Raw genomic sequence first — 22,344 nt, 5'->3', positions numbered from 1 at the left:
ATTGGTAAGCTACGAGTCTGAACAATAACTCTGACTGGCGCCCTGCGCCATGTCGCTCACACAGGAACGCTTTTTGCTACACACACAACACAAGCGGTTATAAAAATACATGACATTCTGTGACATGTGTATCTCTCTTGAAACATGTTTATGAAGGCCCAGTTAGGATAGTGCGAGGGGTGTCTGCTTGTCACTCCCTGAAGAACGCTTGATCACGTGGGGTATCACTGCCATTTGATTTCTAGGCAAAGTTGGTCCAACTTCAGAGTCATTGGGCCTCATTACGACCCTGGCGGAGTGGGTTTACGCCAGCGTTATTCGCGGCGGACCCGTCCGCCCTACTACGAGTTCCCGTAGCGCCATGGAACGTTTTCCGCCTGGTTTTTCCGGGCGGAGAAATCCATGGCGCTACGGGACCTTGTTGTTAATTACGCCACCGTATTTTACGGTGGCGCAATTAACGCCTTCCCCACTCCCATTATACCCTATGGGGCAAAAATGGGAATGGGGAAGGGTAAAATGGGGAATGGGGATTTACCGCCCCGCCAAGGTCGGCATGGGGCGGAAAATCCGCCAACCTCCATGGCGCTATCGGCAGCTTTCCGCCGTGCTCCGCGGTGCATTTAGCACCGCGATTTCCGCCAGGGTCGTAATGAGGCCCATTTACTCATAGGCTTTAACACTGAAGTAGCTCTCTTCATTGCCAGCAGTTCAGTGAACCCTCCAGAATGGACTATAAAATGTAATACCATTCAGCATGATTCGGTCAGAGGCCACACAGCAATTTCCTGTGATCTGATTAGGCTCAATGTGACTAAGGGGAATGTTGTCATCAGGTCAAAGGTATTGAGATGCCATTATGCTAATTACTGTTTTTGAAACTTTAAAAATCCTACCTCTTTTAGGTCACACAATGGTGACAAGCATGGCACTATCATGAATGTGCTTTAAAGTGACATTTTGCAAGGCACATTTTTTGGATCCCATCATGCGTGGGTTATTCCTCTCAACTCCGCCCTCCCTTATTGTCTCCTCACCCGCAGGCTATTTGGCAACAGGCAACATCAAAAAGTGTTTTGGTGGGTGATGCTGGCATATATTGTAGTAACATGCATTTTGAACCTATGATTTAATGTAGCAGTGTTGGCATTTGTTATGGAGCACCATCTTGGAAGTGTTTTATGTTGGAGGTGCTAGCATATATTTGGGCATGTGCATCATGAAAAGGTGTTCTGTGGGCCATTGCTGGCTTTTATTTCAGTTACAGGAATCTTGAACCTTTGTTTTAAAGTAGCAGTGCTGGCATATTTTGTGGGGCCACTGTCATAAGGGTATATTACATTGGTAACTCTAGCATATATTTGGGCACATGCAGAATGAAAATGTGTTTTAGGGCAATACTGCAAACATAGACAAAGGCACCTTGAACCTGTTATTCACAGTGGCAATGCTGGCATGTATTTTGGGGGCCTTCATGAAAGTGTTCTGCAGTGGTGATGATGGCACATATGTAGACACAGGCAGGCAGGACAATTATTAGTGGGCCATGATGGAATATGTTATGCTAACAAGCCCCATGAATGTGATTACAGTGGCATGCTGGCATACACTGTGGACACCATAAGGAAAGGGTTTTACAGGGCAATACTAGCATATGTTTAGGCACATGCAGCATGAATAAGTGCTTTACCGGTCTGAACTATGTTGGCATATGCTGTGAACACAAGCACCATGAATGTGTTTGCAGTGGCCTGCTGTCATATTAGTATGGACAGCATCTTGAAAGTGTATTACAGGAGCAATACTTGCATACATTTCATTAAAGTGTTTAACAGGCCAATACATACATATGTTTACACACAGGCACTAAGAAAAGGCACTACACAGAGCCGTGCTGACATATTGTGTGGACACAAGCACTGTGAAATAGTTTTGAGTGTTATGCTGGCATATATTAGGAGCACCATCATGAATGTGTTTTACAGTGACAATGCTGTCATAACTTTAGGCTTAGCCAACATGAAAAAGGGATTCACATAGCCATGCTGGCGCACATTGTGGACACATGCATCGTGTAGATGTGTTTTACATTGGCAATGCTGGCATATATTGTGTGCCCCATCATGAGAGATGGGTGGAAGCTTGGGCGTCAGATGTTAATTGGAAGGACATGTGTATCTGACGTGGATTGGGAGAGCCTAAGTATCCAAAGGGGATTAGGAGGGCATAGGGGTTAGAGAGGGACCAATGTGTCTGATGTTGGAGGGCCTGGGTTTCTGATGGGGATTGGAAAGGCCTGCATTTCTAATAGGTATAAAGGGGACGCAGAAGTATGAGGGAAATTCGGAAGGCAAAGGTGTCTGAGTGGAATTGGGAGGGCCTGAATGTCTGAGGAGAAATGGGATGGCCGGGTGTCTTGGTTAATTGAGAAGGCCTAGGTTTATAATGGGGATTGGGAGAGGGGGAAGTTCTGATTGTCTGGTGTGGTGGAACAGAGCCTACATATGAGATCTGGGATTTCTTATGGGGTGGGGGAGTTGTCCATGTTTCTGATGGGGTGGTTTAGTGTGTCTGGTGGAGGTCTGAGAGTCTGATGGGATATTCTCTGATGAGGTCTAGGTTGGCCATGTGTGGATTGGGAGGTACTGGATGTTTAATGAGCAGAGGTGTGGGAGGTCCCGGTTTCTGATTGGGCTGGATGAATGGTTTTAGAGGGCTCAGGTGACTGGGGAGTGGGAGGACTTAGGTGTTTAATGAGGAATGGGAGGGTCTGGGGTTCTGATGAGGATTGGGAGGGGCAGGATATCTGAGAGAGGTTAGGACAGTAAGAGTGTCTGAGGGGGATTGGGATGGCCTGGATTTATGATGAAGATTGGGAGGGCACTGAAATCTGATGGAGACTCGGTGTTTGATGGGAGGAGGTGGAGGGCTCATGTGTCTGATTGAGATGAGGTGGGCATGGAGGTCTGATAGGGGGTCTGAAGGTGGGGTTCGATGGTGGTTTAGGGTGTCTGGTGGAAGTTGGTGATTGGAGAGTCTGAAGTACCTTGTGCAAGAATATCTGAGGTAACGTTTATCTCATTTGGAAATGTCATGCAGTAACTGGGTGTCTGTATCTGGTGCAATCTGGGAGTCTGATACAGTGACTGGTTTCCTTGGTGTGTCTGGTGTAGTGTGTGGTTGTACACTGACGAGTAAAGAAGGTGTCCAATTGGAGCTGTCTGATGTAGTGTCTGTTGGTGTCTGACGTGGCAAGGCATGTAAGGGATGTGTCTGGTGGGGGTGTACAGCTGCCTGGCAAGGGAATGGTGTCTATGCTGCGTTAATAGGTGTGTTCACCCAGATGATGAGTGGGTATCTTGTAGGATATTAGACTGATGGGTTTCTATATCTGATAGGACTGTCTAATGTAGTTTGCAGCCTGGGCAGGCATGGAAGCATATACACTATAATGAAATGTGCATGCCATCTTAAAGGTACTTAAGTGAGTCATGTTTTCATTCTTTGCATTCTGGGACATGTGGTTTTTAGGATTCTGAAGACTCCGGCTGCTGTCAAGGACCCCATATCACACATCAGAGGGAGAGCACCTCATCAGCATGTGGAAAGGTTAGATACAAAAATCAAGTGTTTGCGAGAGTGCATGTTCTGAATGTATTTGTGGTGCGTGTGTTTGTGCATGTTTATGTGCAAGATATTTTATATAGGTATGTGCACATATGAGTGAATCTGTGTGCTTGTGTGGGAATTACCGTGTCTGCAAGTTAGATGGTTGTATGTATGTTTGTATGGGGAGGAGACCAAACGGCAACAAGAATAGCTTTTATAGTAACATGCTGGCATTGTGGGCACAATCAGGTAAATATTTTACAGTGGCAGTACTGGCATATATTTGGGCACAGGGAGCATGAACAACTGTTTTACAGGGCTATGGCAGCATATATTGTGGACAAAGGCATCATGAGCATCTGCAGTGGCAGTGGCAGTGCTGGTGCATATATTGTGGGAACCATCATAAATGTTTGAGTGGCAGTGTTGACATATATCTGGGTCACCGCCATCATGAAAATGTTGAGCGAAATTAGGATGATTACAATTTAATTTTCAATGCAAAGAAATGTGATCCTTAACACATCTCCTTTAGGCATTGACACTTTCTTACAGAGACATAAGGCACACAGTGAAAGCGAATGCACGTTCACGTCAACTGGGGTCTGACTAGATGGCATTTTTGTGGGTGACTGATGGTGATGTCTGATGGAGGTGTTTTGGTGTCTGACATGTACATGTCTACGGTGCTATATAGATTTCTGATGGGGAGAGCTATGTGGGTGGCTGATGGGGTGAGAGGTGTTGGTGTGTTTTGGGGAGAGTGGCATTGGTGTGAGACAGTGAAAGCGGTATATATGTCTGATGGGGAATAGGGGTGGCTGGGCTCCTGAGGGGAACTTGGAGAGCCTCCCTTGTTCATGTGGAGATTAGGAGTGCCAGTTTGTCTGATACGGGCATGTATTGGGTAGGGTAGTCTACATTAGGAATGTGTAGGACCCAGACGACTGAGGTTGGCAGTATGGAGTGTGGTTGCCTGATACGGGGTTTAGGTAGGGTCTGTGTGTCAGAAATGAAGATTAGTACAGCCTGGGTGTCCTATATGGGCATTTAGAGGGTCCTGTTATCTGATAGGAGGGCGGAGACAAGGGTGTCTAGTATAAGCAGAGGCGTCTAATGTTTGATGGGAGTCTGTGGGTGTGTGGTGGGGAGGAGTGTGTCTAGTGTGAGTGGACAGGTGTCTGGATGTAGCATGCCTCGATGAGTTGATGATAAAGTGGTACGTGTGGGGCAGAAGGGGGGTCCTGCAGCTATGATTGTACCTGTTTTGTATTTCTTTTCCTTTTAGTGCCCTGATTCAGAATGGTCTGTCAGGTGGGTGGCTGTAGATTTCTCTGCAAACTTCCAGATCCTCGGGCAGGCTCGTGGGGCTGATCGCTAAGTGATCCTCTTTCAGGTGAGTTGGTGAGCCACCCCTAAACTGTGGCACTCTGAGGAGACTTTCATGAAGTAGCATGGTTTACATTCTAGAAATACGGGGTGAATAATTCACTGTACGATGGTAAAGCAAGAAAGGTGAGGTTAAGTTTGCCGGCTCCCCTTCCGCCCAACAGATACCTGGTAGTGGCAAGAGTGTCGCCTTGCAATCCCGTGTGTGGCTGGTTCATATCAAACTCACTATAGTTCTGTTGTTGCTGGTGACAAAGATGTTATAATCTCACTACAAACTGTATTAGAGCGGTGATTAGCATTACCCTGGCCTCTGAAGGTTGCCTTGACCCAAGCCACCATCCGAGAGTTTGCTGGTGGCAAGATCGCCCCTGTCCCCTACACTCGCCTGTGCGGCTGGTTTATGGCAAACGCTGTAATTCTCTTTCCCTTGCAGGTGGGCCCGGATGTCCCCGTATTAACCCCCGAAAGGTCAGAGCAGGGCTTGCCACCAGCCTAGACGTGTGTGCAGCTTCCCTCTAGCCAATCCGCCCATCCGACAGCAACACAAGAACATCCAATGAGCTGGGGACTTCAGTTACTGGTGATGTCATGCGTGATGTCTTCAGTGATGTCACCATCGCCATCATCAAGCTTTCTTCAACGAGTTGTCAGGCATCTTAACATAATACAACAATACATTCCGAAATCCATAAAAGCTCCTCGTTAACATAAAACTGTTTAAAGGCCTTCCACAACATTAAACATCTTTGCTAGCTCATTGCAAATTAAAATATGTGATCCTCATTGGCCAAGCTTTATGTACACAGGCTGATGCAGCAAAATATCACACGTGATGTCATATTTTCCGGTCTGGGAGGATTTCTCAGCGGCAAAGTGCTTGCCTCAGAAGTAAGACTACACGAAGTAACACAGGTTCGATCCCCGGGTCTGCGGTTACACACCTCAGTGTTTTAAGCCGTTATAAATACGATCAACGTATACAAAAAGAAGTAGTGGAACTATGTTCCCTGTTGGTCTGCCCCACCCCCCACGAACCCCATCCCTGCGCCCCCTCCCACACAAAATCCAAACCCCCAAACAGACACGTCCTGCTATTTATGGGAATGCAGTGCACTGAAGTTCAAGCTTCAACTTCTTCCTGAACTTTTATTTTAAAACTAAACCATTCCAGAACAGTTTCTTTTTCAAATAAAAGTATAGGAACAGTGAAACTTAAAAATAAAAAGTATGGGAGCAGCGCTCTCGGCCGCTCCCGCCCACTTCGACCTCTTACTAAGACATATTCCTGTAACAATGCCTCAATGCCACAGGCTGTGTGAGTGCTTTAAAAAGGCAAATAAATAAATATGTTATATCTACAATGATGTCATCTGGTAAGTTCTGAGGTAAGGCGGCAACGCTTAGAACAACTGCCGAATGTGTGTGTTTCCTTGTGTTAAAGCAAAACCTTAATGTCACTTCATGTAAAGTATTTCTTAAGGCCACCTACCAGCACCTCCATATGGTAGGAGGTGGAGACGCATTTCTTGGTAAGCATTTTAATAAACCCACAGCCATACTGTAGTTTTTCTAGAGGTTATGTTACCCTTTCAAGACCATGTGTGCCATTTGTTCAACCCTCTACTTGACATCAATGTGACATATGCGTCTGAAAACAGAAATCTGTGGACATAGCTGAGAATGTTAAAGTAAAGGACAGGTATGTTGGGCCCAAATAGTTACTACATTCAAGGCGCTAAATGTAAAATGCCACAAACAACTGCAGATGTGTCTATTGGCCTTGCCAAATCTTCCATTACATTTTTTTCAATATCAGCATTTGTGTAACTGCTTTCAATTTCGTGCAAAAGGAAACAGAAACACTCTGATATTAAATGTTTTTCCCAAGATCACAGTGTAGGAAAGAGGTGTAGCTGGGATCAGAATTCGAATTTACAGTTCCATGGCGGGCACAGGCATAGTGACAAGACTGTGGGCCTCATTACGAGTTTGATGGTATCTCGTCGGCAATACCAACGAGATACCACCAAACAGTATTACCGTTACCTCCACTCGATCAGGTGGAATTACCGCCAGATTACAAGTGGTGGTAAGCTGTGTTAGCCCCCATTAGTTGGAGTCCACAGGACTCTGTGGGGTTTTCTGTGTTATTATCACCAGCGGGAACGCTGCCGCTTTGCCTGTTTTTGGGTGGTAAGGCGGAGGAATTACCTCCAGCACTATGCTGGAGGTTTCTTCTCTTGCTTACCTGCAAACCTGTAGTTCGGTGGTGTGGTAATGCGGCAGTAATGCAGTAGTAATTCTGTTACCAATGCATTACCACCGTTTTTGGCCACACTGCCGGACTCGTACTGAGGCTGAATTTCCCCCAGAATGCAACTACCGTGAAAGAATAGCCTACATGGCCCGCACTTTTAAATGAATCACCACAATAGCTCCTTCGCTGGAGAAATGCAAGCACTCGAGGAAGAGAATGCTTGTTTTCCACTGGGCAAACTATGGGTGTCAGAACCTGCTCAGAATATGAGCTTTTCAAATACTCAATCTCCACCAGTTTATGTAACTACGACAAAGACACTGTGGGTAGACCGGAAGAGAGGGGGTTGAAGGTCACGGCCACAGTGCGCGGGCTCATCATCTCTGTGCCTCAGTGAGGGGCACGAGAGGTCAGCGGGGAAGCACTTCTCCCTGTCAGACAGGCCAGGTCATGGCGGGGTTATCTCTCACAGACTGCACGCCTGGCTTCCCGCGCTCGCTCACCTCAAGCCCTCCTTCCTCACACCTTATCTGATGGCACCTCCAGACGCAGCTGCCGTGGCACAGCCAGCGTATTGCCTGTCAATACGCAGGGCTGCTCTTGGCGCGGGATTCAAAACAGCACCTTGTCAAAAACCGCCATGTGGGGATGATCCATGTGTACTTAAAGCATTCACTATTGAAAACAAAAGCCAGCTTGCGGTGCGCACTTGTGCAGCAACAGCATTGTGTCCAGTGTGTCGACCCAACATCACTGAGAAGAAGATGTAAACTAGGCGCAGGCCAGGTGACACGCAAAGAATGGGAGAGAGAGTGAGAAATGAGGACACGCTTTTTTGAGATAAAATGTTGAGTTGTGCATCTGATCCAAGCACACTCATTTAGGAGTTTGCTACCTTCATCTACTCGCCAGCACAAATTACCCCATGTGGAAATGAACTGGCCAGATCTCTTCACCCACAGCTCCCTCCACATCCCTCCATACTTAAAACAGTGGGCCTCAAAATGTTGTGCCGCTGGAGGTAAAAATGCGGTTCGTGCAGGCTCCGGCTGGCCTAAGGCAATAGGGCAATGCCTGAGCCCAAAACGCAAGTGTGGACACGTTTTTTTTGGTCAAAGTAGGACACTTTTGTAGCCAATGTGGGCCAATTTCAGTTACTTCACTATGGGGCTAATAGTTTTGACCAGCGTTGCTGAATAAATATTCTTTAAAATGCACAATTTTCATCACATTTTATCAAAACACCGCCCTATTCAATATAGTCTGTCACAAAAGGAATGGATTGCCATTTGCAACGGTGGGCCACTTTTTCATTGGTGCCCGAGACCACTGTATGCCCCACTCCGAGCCTGGGCTCGTCTCGTGCTTCCACAAGCAATGGAGCCTCAGCCACCAATCCATTCTCGCGGTGCCGCATATTTAGAAAACATAGAATGGGTGCACACAAGGTCACCGTGTTTAGATGGGGAGGAGGGTGCTGTGTGCAGGGCGTGACTTTCCTGGAGCCATTAACAAACACAAAAATAAAGACAATTACGTCGAACAAGAGTGCATTTCGAACCACACAGACGGCAAAATATGATGCCCACCTCTGCAAGCTTTCCCTCTGCAAAGACCAGGCAGTGCCCAGGGGAACAGGCGCCCAGTGCAGTGCACGCAGCAGAAGTGCACGCTTTTCTCACACGTGCAAAAAACAGCTCTACGAGTAGCAGCAGTGCAAGATGCACCCACACAGAAAAGAAACAACACACGACAGGAGCAGTGCAGACATGACGAAAAACAGTGTATATGAAACAATACGCTAATGCGCCACTGGGGAGGCGTGGGTGTAATCCTATTGTGCCCGTCTGTGAGTCTCCACTGAAGAGAGCGCTTATTCCCCAGAGTGGAAATGAATAGGAACTCGTAAAATAGTTCCGTGAACGGATACGCCAAGCACGAGGTCTTTAAAATCTCTGCTGTTCCTACTTTTTTTTAAAGATACCTTGAACTTTACAGAAATGTTGCCACAAAACCAAGTACTTAATAGTTCTGTAAACATGCACTGAGGCTAATAGTTCAATACTCGGATAGAAAATCTGGCCTCTGATATATTTAATAATTCTATATTTTCAAACCGACAATGTGAACTTCTCCAATATTATTTGTGTTACTAGAAATTCATACTGATGGGCCAATACATTTTTCTCTCCTTCCAAGGAACTTTTTCAGGGCCTATATATTATTAGTACCCCGTCAGGCGTGGCTTTGTCCTCACAGCCAATGGGTAGGCTCAGAGCAGGTGCATTACCATACAGTAATCCTGCCGCGGGGCTGGAGGCCGTCATCTTCTCTGTTGGAGAACAAGGTAAGAGCCCCTCCGTGTCGTCCACCCTCCTTTGCCTTCCCCTCCTGCCCTACTTAGCTTCTTCATTCTGGTCTTGATCCGGAGCGGGCACCCCGGGGACACTACTGTTCCCGGCGCGTCCGCTTCTGATCTGCGACACTCCACCATGGTTAGTGAGAAGGGACTACCCTTCTTCCACTGCATGGCGGGCATCTTATTTTTTCTTTTTTCGGGAGTTGTGAAAATATTCTATTAGTGCCCCGGTCAAACTAGTATCAATAAGCCCATCACTGGGGGGGCATTACCACATCATGTAATGCCCCGGGGCCCATGGTTACAGGCTCCAGCTCGGGGCTTATTGCTCAAGGTACATATTTGTTCTGATCTAGAGCATTCAAATAACCACTTGTAACCATCAAACGCTAAATGTTTCATTTGCAACAACATAATCAACGAGAAATGTTAAAAGTAAAACATTAGGAAAAGGGAGAGAAGAAAAAAGATAATCAAACATTTTGTATAAATCCTGTTCAATAGACTCAAAACAATGTTCTAATTTAAAATTGATTTCTGAATTAGTGCAAAAAATATTACCATCATAGAAATACAGATCCTTGAAATGTTTTATTTTAGGACAATAGACACAATTGAAATTGAAAGTTCGATCCATTCCAGAGTTTCATATTAGTTTAGACAAGCTGTTAAAAAATGAATCTTCATAAACTTATTAGTAAGAATATGGAGTAGTGAGATTTGGAATTTAGATATTGGCCCTCATTACAACTTTGCCGGTGTTAGGCAGAATTATATGCAGTACCCTTTGGGAACACCACGCACAATTAAGACTACAAGTGACAGTTCAAATTCACCTTTGGTACAAGCCTGTACTACACAGTTAAAGTGGTAGCGATGGCTGAGCAGCCAGACTTATCTCAAGAGTAAGTGAGCAGTATCAATAGTTACACAAAGGACAGCAATTACTATGATTTAGGCAAATACTGACTCAAGGTTTTCAAGTAAAAGAATATACATTTATTTCACTCTTCAGTTGTATAACAGTACACTATTATAAGCAGTCTAAAAATCACACTCTTAATACACCACACCACTTCCCATAAATTCCAGACAAGTAAAGCTTACAAAATGAAGTGGGAGCAAAATGGCACTCCAGCAATTTAAATAGGGATGGAAAGACAAAGTTAATAGAAATTAAATCAAACCAACAGGTAAGTACTCAGGGCAATTGAACAAGAGGAACTACAGAGATAGAATCAGGTAGAAAAGGCTTAGGGCCAAAGTCAATGGGTCAAAAGTCTTTTGCTCAAGATCACACAGTTCAGGGTAGTTCGAGGTAAAGTTTGTGGCACGGTTTCCGGACGAGGTTGGTTGGTACAAAAGTTACTTTAAAGAGAAGAGAAGGACAAGCCCTCGGTTTGGAGAAAGATTTCAAACACTTGCACCGCGGTTGAATGAAACGAGCAACCGGATTTGCACAGTACCTTAAAACGGAGTGGGAGCTGTAGCTGAGGCGGACGTTCCTGGTAGTTCCTGCAGGCTCACGGTTCCTGAAGTGACTGTCAGACTGACAAGAAGTAGAAAGACTGGCGGGTCTTGCACTACCCAGGGAAGAAACCAGCAGCAGAGCAAAGCAACAAATAAAAGGTGCGCTCATTAAAACCCAAGCAGGGTCCGACCTTCCTGGGTATTCGGCCCACTGTAGCTCTGTACAGCGAATTCGACCAGAGGAGGGGTCCTGGATTGCAGTTTGGGCAAACTGGTTGGTCCCACCAGCTCAAGGGAAGAAGTTTCCTGGAGGATCTTCTCTGTTGTCAGATTCTGAAGATTCGGACCTGCAGCAGGGCTTCACCGAGCGGTTCAGTCGTTGTAGGGGTCCTCTTCTGTCAGCTCCTCATTGGTTCTTTCCTTCCAGTGGTGACTCTGCCTTTCCAGTCCCAGAGACCTGCTTTTTATGCAGTTTTCCCCCATTCATACAGCCTCGCTGTCAATCACACAGCAGGGTGGCTGTCCTGGCAAGGACAGTCCCCATAGCCTATCAAACAGGAGTGCGACTTGGCTTACCAAGGGAACCCATGTCAGGGGTCCAAAGATCCCTCCCTCACCTCTTGCCTTCCCAGACTTTCAGGCGCTTTAAGAAGGGCTTCTGTGCAGAAGACCGCGAACAAAGGAATCATCCCCAGTTTGGCGTGCAGAGAAAAACACGAGAAAGACTTTAACAAAAAGAAATGGCGAATAAACCCAGCCAGAGCAAAAATAAAACATTTGGTCAACCGGGTTCATGTTTGAGGCTAATATAATAGCCCCAAACAATACCATGGTTATATAAGATAACCGCGGTAGAAATGTTAGGGTAGATACCACTGCCACCAGCCAAGTCTTGATGTAAAGGGAGCGAAACAATGCTCCAAGAGACAAAGACAAAAAGGGATAAGAATTAACCCTTCCCAATACAATACTCCATGTAAGATGTGGTGTACTGGGTCTGTGGTTTAAAGTGACTAAAGTAAAGTTAATGGCAACTTTACCCTTTTCTGGGGGACAGTAGTTAGCCCCAGAAAATGGAGTCGGTGGGAAGTCTGAAAGACAACCCTGTTTCACTGCACTGAAGGTGCTGTGTAACACACATTAAAACATGAGGCCATGGAGTAGGTGAGGCCCCAGTGCTCAGGATCACACAAAAAGTGAAAACACACACAGAAAGACAAATGTAAGATTGGGAAAAAAAGGCTCACACTCTTACCAGGTGAGAAAAATAAATCCTAGAAATCCAGCAAAGCTGCTGAGGGACTCATTAGGTAAGGGAAATCAGCAATTTATGAGCATTCTCCCTAACACTCTCCCACCCCAGACTAAGGGACAGGAGCATTTAATCCACTCCTGGATGAATCTCTACCTCTAGTCGGTTACAAACATCCAAGAGAGACCATAAGATCAGCATTTTGGTGGTGACATCATGCTCTGTGCTCAATGGTAAAATCACACCCTTGCAGGCAGATTGACCATCTTACAAATGTTGGGGTCTCCCCTTTCTTTTGCATTAACCATCTCAAGGGTTGGTGGTCTGTCTGAATCACAAAGGTAGATCAATACAAGTATGGTCTAAACCTCTTCAGAGACCACACAATGGCAACACATTCACACTCTATGGTTGCCCACCTTGTTTCTGGTTCCATCAGTTTCCTACTGATGAAGCAAATGGGGTACTCACTACCTGTCTCATCCAGTTGACTAAGGACTGCACCTATACCTCTATTGGAGGCATCTGTCTGCACAATGAAGGGTTGGTGATAATCAGGAGCTATTAGGACTGAAGCTTGACAAAGGGCTTTCTTCAGGTTTTCAAAGGCTTGATTGCACTCCTCATTCCATCTAACCTTTTCAGGGAATTTTGGAGAGGAGATCACATTCAAGGGAGAATCTATGGACCCATAGTTCTCTATGAAAGTCCTGTAGTACCAAGTGAGACCTAGGAAAGCTCTCACTTGGGTTTGAGTAGTAGGGGTGGCCCAGTTTTGCACAGCTTGTACTTTGCAGGGCAATGGCCTTATCTCACCTCCTCCTACCTCATGACCACGGTAGACGCCTTTGCCCTGACCAATTTGACATTAGCTTGCCTTTATGGTCAGGTGGGCCTGCTCAAGAGCCTGCAAAACATATCCCAGGTGATCAATATGTTCTTTCCATGTAGGGCTGAACATTGCAATGTCATCCAAGTATGCCATGCAGAAGTACTCCATCCCATTTAGAACTTGATTAATCATCCTTTGAAATGTAGCAGGTGCATTATTTAGTCCAAAAGGCATAACCTTAAACTGGTAGAGGCCTGCTGGGGTAGCAAATGCAGTTTTCCCCTTGGCATGGTCTGTCAGTGCTATTTGCCAATAGCCTGAGGTTAGATCAAATGTACTGAGGTACTTGGCTGAACCAAGTCTATCCACCAGTTCATCTGTCCTTGGCAAAGGATGGGCATCAGTCTTAGTGACTGCATTTAGAGCTCTATAGTCCACACACAATCTCAACTCCTTGGATCCTGCCTTTGGTACTAGAACTGGACTAGACCATGGACTTGTAGATGGCTCTATAACCCCGAGTTCAAGTATCTTGTTGACCTCTCCTTTGATGTGGGATCTCACATGTTCTGACATTCTGTAACCTCTGCTTTTCACAGGTAGAATATCATGCTGGCCCCAAGGGGTCAAACCTGGTGATAGTGAAAACAGGGAGGCAAACTGATTAAACATAACTTTGCACTCCTCCTGTTGTTCAGAAGTCAGCTGAGAAGAAGAGAGATTAACTCCTTCTATTTGTTCATCTAAAGGTTGGCCTCTGAGGAGGTCAGGTAGAGGTTCACTCTCCTCTTCCTCTTGAGCTGAAGCTAGAAACAAAGCTCCTACTTCTGGTCTCGAGACATAAACCTTTAAACGGTTGGTGGGAAAGACTCTGGGAGCCTCCTTAGGTCTGCCTAAGTCCACCAAATAGTTCACCTCTCCATGTTTGCCCACAACCTTGAAGGGTCCTATCCATTTGCCCTGCAAGACCCTCTGCCTTGTTGGCACCATAACTAGTACAAGCTGGTCTTGAGTAAACTCAACCATGCTGGTCTTCTGGTCATGCCAATGTTTGACCAGAGCCTGACCTGCTTTCAAGTTATCACTTGCTTCTGCCATCATGTGTGACATTCTCCTTTGGAGACCTATCACATAGTCAGTCACTCTGACTGGCTTGGGGGAAGGAGCACTCTCCAACCCCTCCTTGATCAGGGCCAATGGACCTCTAATTGGATGGCCATAGAAAAGTTCAAAGGGACTGTAACCAACTCCCTCCTGAGGGACTTCTCTATATGCAAAGAGAAGGCATGGCAGTAGAAGGTCCCACTTTTTCTTAAGGGGTTCCTCTAAAGTACCTAGCATGATCTTCATAGTACTATTAAACCTCTCTACCAGTCCATTTGTCTGTGGATGGTAGGCTGTAGAGAACTTGTAAGTGACACCACGGTTTTTCCACATGGCCTGCATGTAGTGGGACATAAAATTGGATCCCCTGTCGGATATCACTTCCTTAGGAAACCCTACTCTGGTAAAAATATCAAGTACCACAGCCTGAGCCCTAACAGTTCTCATAGGTAAGGCTTCTGGGTATCTTGTAACATGGTCTACTACAACCAGTGATAAACCTGTTCCCTGAAGATGTGGGAGGGTCAAGAGGACCGACAATGTCAATGCCCACCCTCTCAAAAGGAACTCCCACCACTGGGAGAGGCACCAGGGGTGCCACATTCTTTGATCCACTCTTTCCAGAGGTTTGGCAAGTGTGACAGCTCCTACAGAATTTGTCAACTTCTGCACCCATCTTAGGCCAGTAGAAGTAGAGAGAGAGCGTCCTTCCTTGGTCTTTTTGAAACTCAAGTGACCAGCCAAAGGTATCTCATGGGCTAACTTTTGGAACTGAAGTCTGTTGGCAAGGGGCACTACCATTCTTTTGCAGTCTCCAGGGATAGACTCAGTTGGTTCACTGTAGAAGAGGCCATCTTCCCAGCTTAACCTGTGCTTCCCAACTTCTTGCCCATCAAGTTGGTTAGCAGCCTGTTGTTGAAGACCTTCAAGAGTAGGACTCTCTCTCTGTCCTTTGGTAAAGTCTGCCCTGTTGGGTCCACCTTCTGCCAGTAAAGACTGCAGCTCAGGATGGTCAACAGGGTCAAGATCTCCCACTAAGACAGTGTCTTCTTCCAGATCTGATTGTTCAGATACTGGCTCAACCACACAAAGTTGCACCTCACACTCTGCCTCAGCAGGTGGAGTAGAGCTACAGGTGTGAATTTGGACAATCTTTGGGATGTCCGTGTTGGTAGCACAGGGGTGTTGTCTGACTTTTTCCTGGAGGTCTTGGGTTTCCCCTTTGCCTCTGTTTTCTTGGAAATAGCAGTGAGCAACTCCTGTGGAGTGGGAGTGATAGTTTCCTCTATCAACTCCTCCGGAGAGCCTCTCGAGGTTCTCTCCCCCGCAAACCTAGTGAGCTCCTGTTTCCTTTTACTGGGAGGCCTGGGGGTGCTTGACACAACTCCAAGAGTTTTCAGGTCATTACCCAACAGGACTCTCCCAGGTACTTCACTCTGCACACTAACAGGTATTTTGACAGTCATATCTTTACACTGGATGAGAGCTGGTAACTGGGGAAGCATTTGCACAGGGCCACTAGCTAACTTGGTGAGGCGTTTGGGTGCCTTAGCAACATTCTCCACCTTGAAAAATTATTCATCCACCACAGTTATGCTGGCTCCAGTGACTCGGATGGCAGGGGTTTCCTGACCAATCACAAGAACATTATCTTTATAATACTCTTTAGTATTATCCGGGATGGAATTATAGACATCTAGATTCTGTTGTTCCCACAAGCCCAGGAACATGAAAGAAACACTAGCTGAGACTCTCATGGTTCATCAGCCAGTAGGTGAAAGTTTCCACTTGCCATAGGTACTTCTTCCTCTGGGGAGAAGGCTAAGGAGACAGCGTGGACCCCTGAAGGTTTACCCCTGCATCTGGGATCCCCTTTCACATGGTCAGTTGACCCACAAACATAACATTTCCCAAATGTCTTGATGAATGGGGGTTTGTTCTGACCTCCATCTGGTTTGGGTCCAGTTGGTGCACTAGTCTGATTTGGTTTCACTTGTGGTTTACCCTTGTTTGTGGCCCTCTCTTGGATTGGAGGTATTAGAATTCTCTTTGTTATCTTTCTTTGGCTGTTTCCCCTCATCCTTTTTCTGAGTAGCCCCAGAATCCTTGTGAGCAGCCCTGTTGGCAACCCACAAGTCAGCAGCCTTAGCTAGCTTCTTTGGATCTATCTCCTTAGAATCAGCCCAGTGCTGTCTGAGCTCAGGAGAGCAGGCATCAAAAATAGACTCCAACATAACAAGATTTCTCATTCTTCATAAGTGTTTATTCTGTAACCCTTAATCCAACCATCTAAGTTTTTCAAACACCCACATACCCAGGTAGCCCAAGGGGTACCATCATGCTTTTTGAGGGTCCTAAACCTCTTAAGGTACTGGGAAGGGGTCTTCCCAAATCTAGCTATTAAAGCTAGGTTCACACACTCATAATCCACCTCCCCCAATTCCATCACAACATCAGATGCAACAGTGGGTAGCATAGAGAAGAGTCAGGGAAGCAATTGAATCCCTGTAACACCTTGAATACCATGGTTATACTCAAGCATTGCCAGCCACTCTAAAATATCAAGCTTAACCTCATACATACCCACAATTTCTTTAGGCATACAGGGTCTCTTAGGACTGGAAGACCTAGAAGACTCTGGGAGAGAAGCATTTTCAAGAGACAATCTTTTCATTTCTAGTTCGTGATTCAGCTCCATTTCTCTGAGTTTAAGTTTTTGATGTTTTTGTTCAGTTTAAGCATTTAAACGTTTGAATTTCCAGTTCAAGCCTCATTTTCTCTAGAGCAATGAATTGAGGACTGAGTGTAGGACCTGTGGGGGTCCCAGTGGACAAGGGTTGAGGTTGCTGAGCAGGCAAGCGGGCAGAGAGGCTTACATTCATAGACTCATCTACCTCTTCCAACTCATCATTGACAGACATATTATCATCCTCAATACTTTCCACATTTGCTAGATGGTCAGGCATTTCAGACCCACTCCCCAGACTTTGGTTCTTTAACAACTTTTCAACTAATTCAATCTTTTTGCCTTTGGCACAGAGTTTCCTTTCTTTACACATGTTTCTTAAATAATCAGCAGTGTAACTCAGTAGGGTCTCCTGTCTGTGGCTTTCCATATCAGACATGATTAATATTGCTTTTTAGTGATTTTAGCCTTGTGGTTAGTTGATCCAAGGTAATAGCAGCACTCTAAGTGTAATTACTATACTTTTATCCTCACTGCTGTACACCAGTGTTATGCAGATTTTTTTCTTTTTTTTAATAAAAACTTTATTTGTTTTTGGTCCGAAGACCTTTACAAATAATACAATATAAAAAATATATAAAAGGCATCAACAAACCAATTGAATCCTATTGAGACTTGTCGACAAACAACATGGAACATAACATGCAACTACTCAACCTCGAATGAAAAATGTTTGTTAGGTGGTTGACTCTGTCAAGTTCCTTACATTTGCCAACCTTGTTGTGTTCAGGATAGAAGCATTAGTAGTTCCCCACATACATGTTAACCAGATCCAATTTCTGGCTAATACCGAATTTGCTTGAATAAATGAGTTCATTATTTTACATCGATCATTTTCAAAATATGTACAGAAAATAAAAAGATGTTTTAGGGATTCCTGAGTTAAATTGCAGAATCTATATATTTCCATGCCACTGTCCGATTTATCTTTATGCCAATGTTTCATCCTGACCCGTTGTGTGAAACATATTTAGTCGAAACAACATTTATGTTCTACGTACATGAGAGCAAGGACACAATGTAATATACAAAAGGCGGGGTGATTGCTTATGGCAGAAATTGGAATATTCAACAAAAGAGGAGTATCTCTGAATCTGCGAACAACATTCCGCCAAATCCAATTCAAACAATTTTTCCTTGACCTTTACTTGAAACAGATCTAGATCTTCAACAGACATGTTGATTTTATCCAACAACAATAGCATACGCCTTTTGTATTGAACCATGGACGGAGGATTATTACTAACTAACATATGATTTAAGCTGATCTACAAAGAATTTTTGGGAGGCACCGTCATCTTGGCAAAATTAGAAAGTAAACGCCAATTGTATCTAGACAAGAATGAATTAAGGCGTAGTTCATGCCTAAGAACAGAATTTGGCAAAGATGCTGGAAGTCCTAAGGTATATTTCCAAATAAGACCTTGTACTTGATCTAATAGGGGACCTAATTCAAATAGAAATAATTCCACTCCATACAACATGATTGCCTCAACTTTTTTCAAATAAAATTCAAAAAGCGGTATTAGCGAAAATTTACAGATTTTATGGAGTAGGATTTTCATTTGGCACTTTAGAGGTAAGTTTTACCAAAGTTCTTTCATCCTTTTATATGAAGTAGTATTCGTCAAAATTAATCCTAAGTAAGGTAAATGTATGGGAATTGCTATAGAAGAAGATCCTATCGTCCACGTAAAATGCTGTACTTTTTTCTTATTACAAAAAAGAATATTAGATTTTTGAGGATTTACCGTTAAATTATTGAGATTACAGTACTGTAAACAACGTTCCAACTTCATTTGAAGTCCTACTTGAGTCCGGTCAAATGCATACGCTAACAAGGACAGTGTGAAAGACCCTATGCGACATGCAAAAGATTTATCGGTGTTCCAAATCTCATCTATATCAGCCAACTAGAGGTTGAATAGAATGGCTGCAAGGTTGCAACCTTGTTTGACACCAGTCCAACTTGGAATCGCCTCAGTAAGAGAACCTGCTCGATTGATTCTTACCTTAAAGTTTGTGTTGAAATGAAGCATTTCTATTAGTGTGATCAGATACTTTGGAAGTTTGGCTTTACGCATTTTTTGCCAAAGTTTCCCTCTTATCACACAGTCGAAAGCTGCCTTTAGGTGAAGGGACGCAACAAAGATGGGACTATTGGCAGGGCAGTTAGCATAAGAGATAATGTGAGCAAGAGTACAGGCATTAAGCGGAGTACCCATGCCTTTTCGAAACCCTACTTGAGCAGGGCAAAGGCAATTGTTACAAGAAAATATTTCTAGTTCTTGCAAAATGAGAGAGGCAAATATTTTTGCTGACACGTCAATGATGGCAACAGGTCTGTAGTTGTTATGATCACAAATAGACCCCTTTTTATGAAGAGGAATGATGATTGAAGTGAGCCAAGAACTTGGAATCATTTTTGTACGAAAGATTTCTTGAAACATTGTGTCAAACATTGAGGACCAAAACATTTGATCATCCTTGATCAAACACGGCGGGAGACCATCTGGTCCTGCACATTTAGATCCTTTCAATTTCTGGATTGCGAAGAGTATATCGGTATGTCCCCAAGGACAACAGTTTGGAATTACTTGACATTCAGGGGGATGTTCATACGACCTAAATTTTTCAGGAAGAGCAGATTTAACAAGAAAAAAAGAAGTCCAGGTTGAGCTATCAATTCCCGAATCAAATTCATGAACTTCTTCTTTATCAATTAATCTAATGGTTTTCCAGATGTCTTTTGTCTTATGGGTACATATTAGATTAACTATTTTTTGATTTTGCTTTACTTTATTCAAGGCATGGATCTGCCTTAGTGCACATTTATAATTAAATATGATTTTTTTTTCATTATTCTAAACTCAGAATTGATATTACTCAACCTGCATTTCCGCGCCTCTCGAAGTTCAAAGTTTATTTTTCCTTTTGAGGGAGGCTACTTCTTGAGAATATTGTACCTCCTCATTTTTGATTCTGTTATGCAGAATTATATGCAGTACCCTTTGGGAACACCACACACAATTAAGACTACAAGTGACAGTACAAATTCACCTTTGGTACAAGCCTGTACTACACAGTTAAAGTGGTAGCGATGGCTGAGCAGCCAAACTTATATCAAGAGTAAGTGAGCAGTATCAGCTAGTTACACAAAGGACAGGAATTACTATGATTCAGGCAAACACTGCCTCAAGGTTTTCAAGTAAAAGAATACACATTTATTTCACTCTTCAGTTGTATTTATTTATTTATTAAATTTATATAGCGCGCAGGCAGCCCAGGGGCATTGTGGCACTGTTACTTGCAAGGAAGACTTAGTTACAATGTGTGCAGGTTGTGCCTTGGGTTACAGTGAGGCAATGACCTGTGATCAGATATACCACATAATACATCATACAATACAATTATGAGGGCTAGGCCATGTAATTGTTAGATGAACAGGGTCGTTTTCAGGGTTTTCCGAAAGGCGGTCAGTGAGGGTTCAGAGCGCAGGGAGCTAGGGAGGGTGTTCCAGTGTACGGCAGCGAGGTACGGGAAACTGGAGCCCCCTGCTCTGGTCCTTTTTACCCTGGGTACTGAGAGCATGCTGGCATAGGGTGATCTAGTGGGTCTTGTGGAGGAGACCAGGTGGATCCTCTGGGAAAGGTACATTGGGGCGGCAAGATGGACACATTTGTGGGTGATGCTTAGAGCCTTGAATAAGATCCTCTCCTTTATGGGGAGCCAGTGGGAAGCTTTTCTGGCAGCGGTGATGTGCTCTCTCTTGGCAATGCCTTGTGCAGCGCGTAGGGCACTGTTCTGTATTACTTGGAGCTTCTCAAGATTTTTGTTGGAGGTCCCAAGGAAAAGAATATTGCAGTAATCAAGTCGCGAGCCGGTTATGGCCCTGGCTATGTTAGTGCAAGTGTCTTTTGACAGATAAGGTCTGATTGCGTTAAGGAGTTTTGCATGGTAAGCGGCCGAGGAGGCAATGGCGTTTACTTGTCTGGTCATGGATAGATTGGAGTCTAGGTAGACGCCTAGTGTTTTTACCGTGTCAAGTACTGGGATCGTGATTGAGTCAATGGTGAAATGGCTGAACTGAGCGTCAAGTTTCTTGATGGTGTCAGGGGAGCCTACGAGTAGGAGCTCAGTTTTGTCGGAGTTCAGGCAGAGGCCGTTGATAGCCATCCACATTTGAATTGTGTTGTAGATGTTGTTGAGGGTAGCAGAGTCCGTGTCATAGTCGCCTGTCAGAGTGAGAAGGATCTGTGTGTCGTCGGCGTAGTTGGTGTAAGAGATGCCCATGGCGTCAAGGATGAGGAAGAGGGGGCGGGTGAAGATGTTGTAGAGGGTGGGGGAGAGGCAGGAGCCTTGGGGCACCCCACATAGCATGATAGAGGGTGATGCAGTGGCTAGGTCAGAGAAGACCTGCATGGTCCTGCCTTGGAGGAAGGAGGTGATCCATGTAATGGCTTCTTGAGAGAAGTTGGCTGTGGAGGAGAGGTGGTGGCAAAGGATGTCGTGGTCTACAAGATCAAAAGCTGCCGACAGATCCAGGAGAAGGAGCAAGACAGGTTTGCCTTGGTCCCTTGCGTCGTCCATTTGGTTTTTTAGGTCGAGTAGGGCGGTCTCTGTCCCATGCCTAGGGCGAAAGCCGGATTGTCTCAGTCCAAGGAGGTTCTGTTCTTCGAGGAAGTGCTGGACTTGCAGGTAGGCTGCTTTGTCTAGAATCTTGAGGAGGAAAGGGACAGTGGTGATGGGGCGGTAGTTATTAGGGGAGGTGGGGTCAAGTGTGGGTTTCTTTATGAGGGGTCGGACCCATGCTTCCTTTAGGCAGGCGGGGACTCTCCCTGTGGTGAAAGAGGCGTTGACGAAGGCTGTTAGAAAAGGGGCCAAGGTGTCTGCGCAGTCTTTGATGATGGAGGCAGGACAGGGGTCGCCTTTGCAATTGGAGGGTTTTATGTTTTTCATAATGTTGATCATGTCGTTTTCTTGGATGGTTTTAAACGAGAAGGTGGGTGGGGCCTCAGTGGGTGATGGGGGCAGTGGTGGTTGGGAGGGTGTAGTGTGGGTGGAGAGTGTTAGTTTGGTGTTCAAGATTTTGGCTTGGAGAGAGCTGATCTTATTGCGCATGGCTGTTTGGATGTTGTCACACCATTCTTTGTCCTTAGTGAAGTTTTGGGGGGTGGGTGTGGGGTTCTCAAGTTCCCTGAAAATGGCGAACATTTCCTTGGTGTTCGACTTGGCCTCAGTATAACAGTACACTATTATAAGCAGTCTAAAAATCACACTCTTAATACACCACACCACTTCCCTTAAATTCCAGGCTCACAAA

Source organism: Ambystoma mexicanum, chromosome 4p (genome assembly GCF_040938575.1).
Source record: "Ambystoma mexicanum isolate Mex_15411 chromosome 4p, UKY_AmexF1_1, whole genome shotgun sequence".
NCBI classification, from domain to species: Eukaryota; Metazoa; Chordata; class Amphibia; order Caudata; family Ambystomatidae; genus Ambystoma; species Ambystoma mexicanum.
This window is presented reverse-complemented; position numbering follows the sequence as displayed.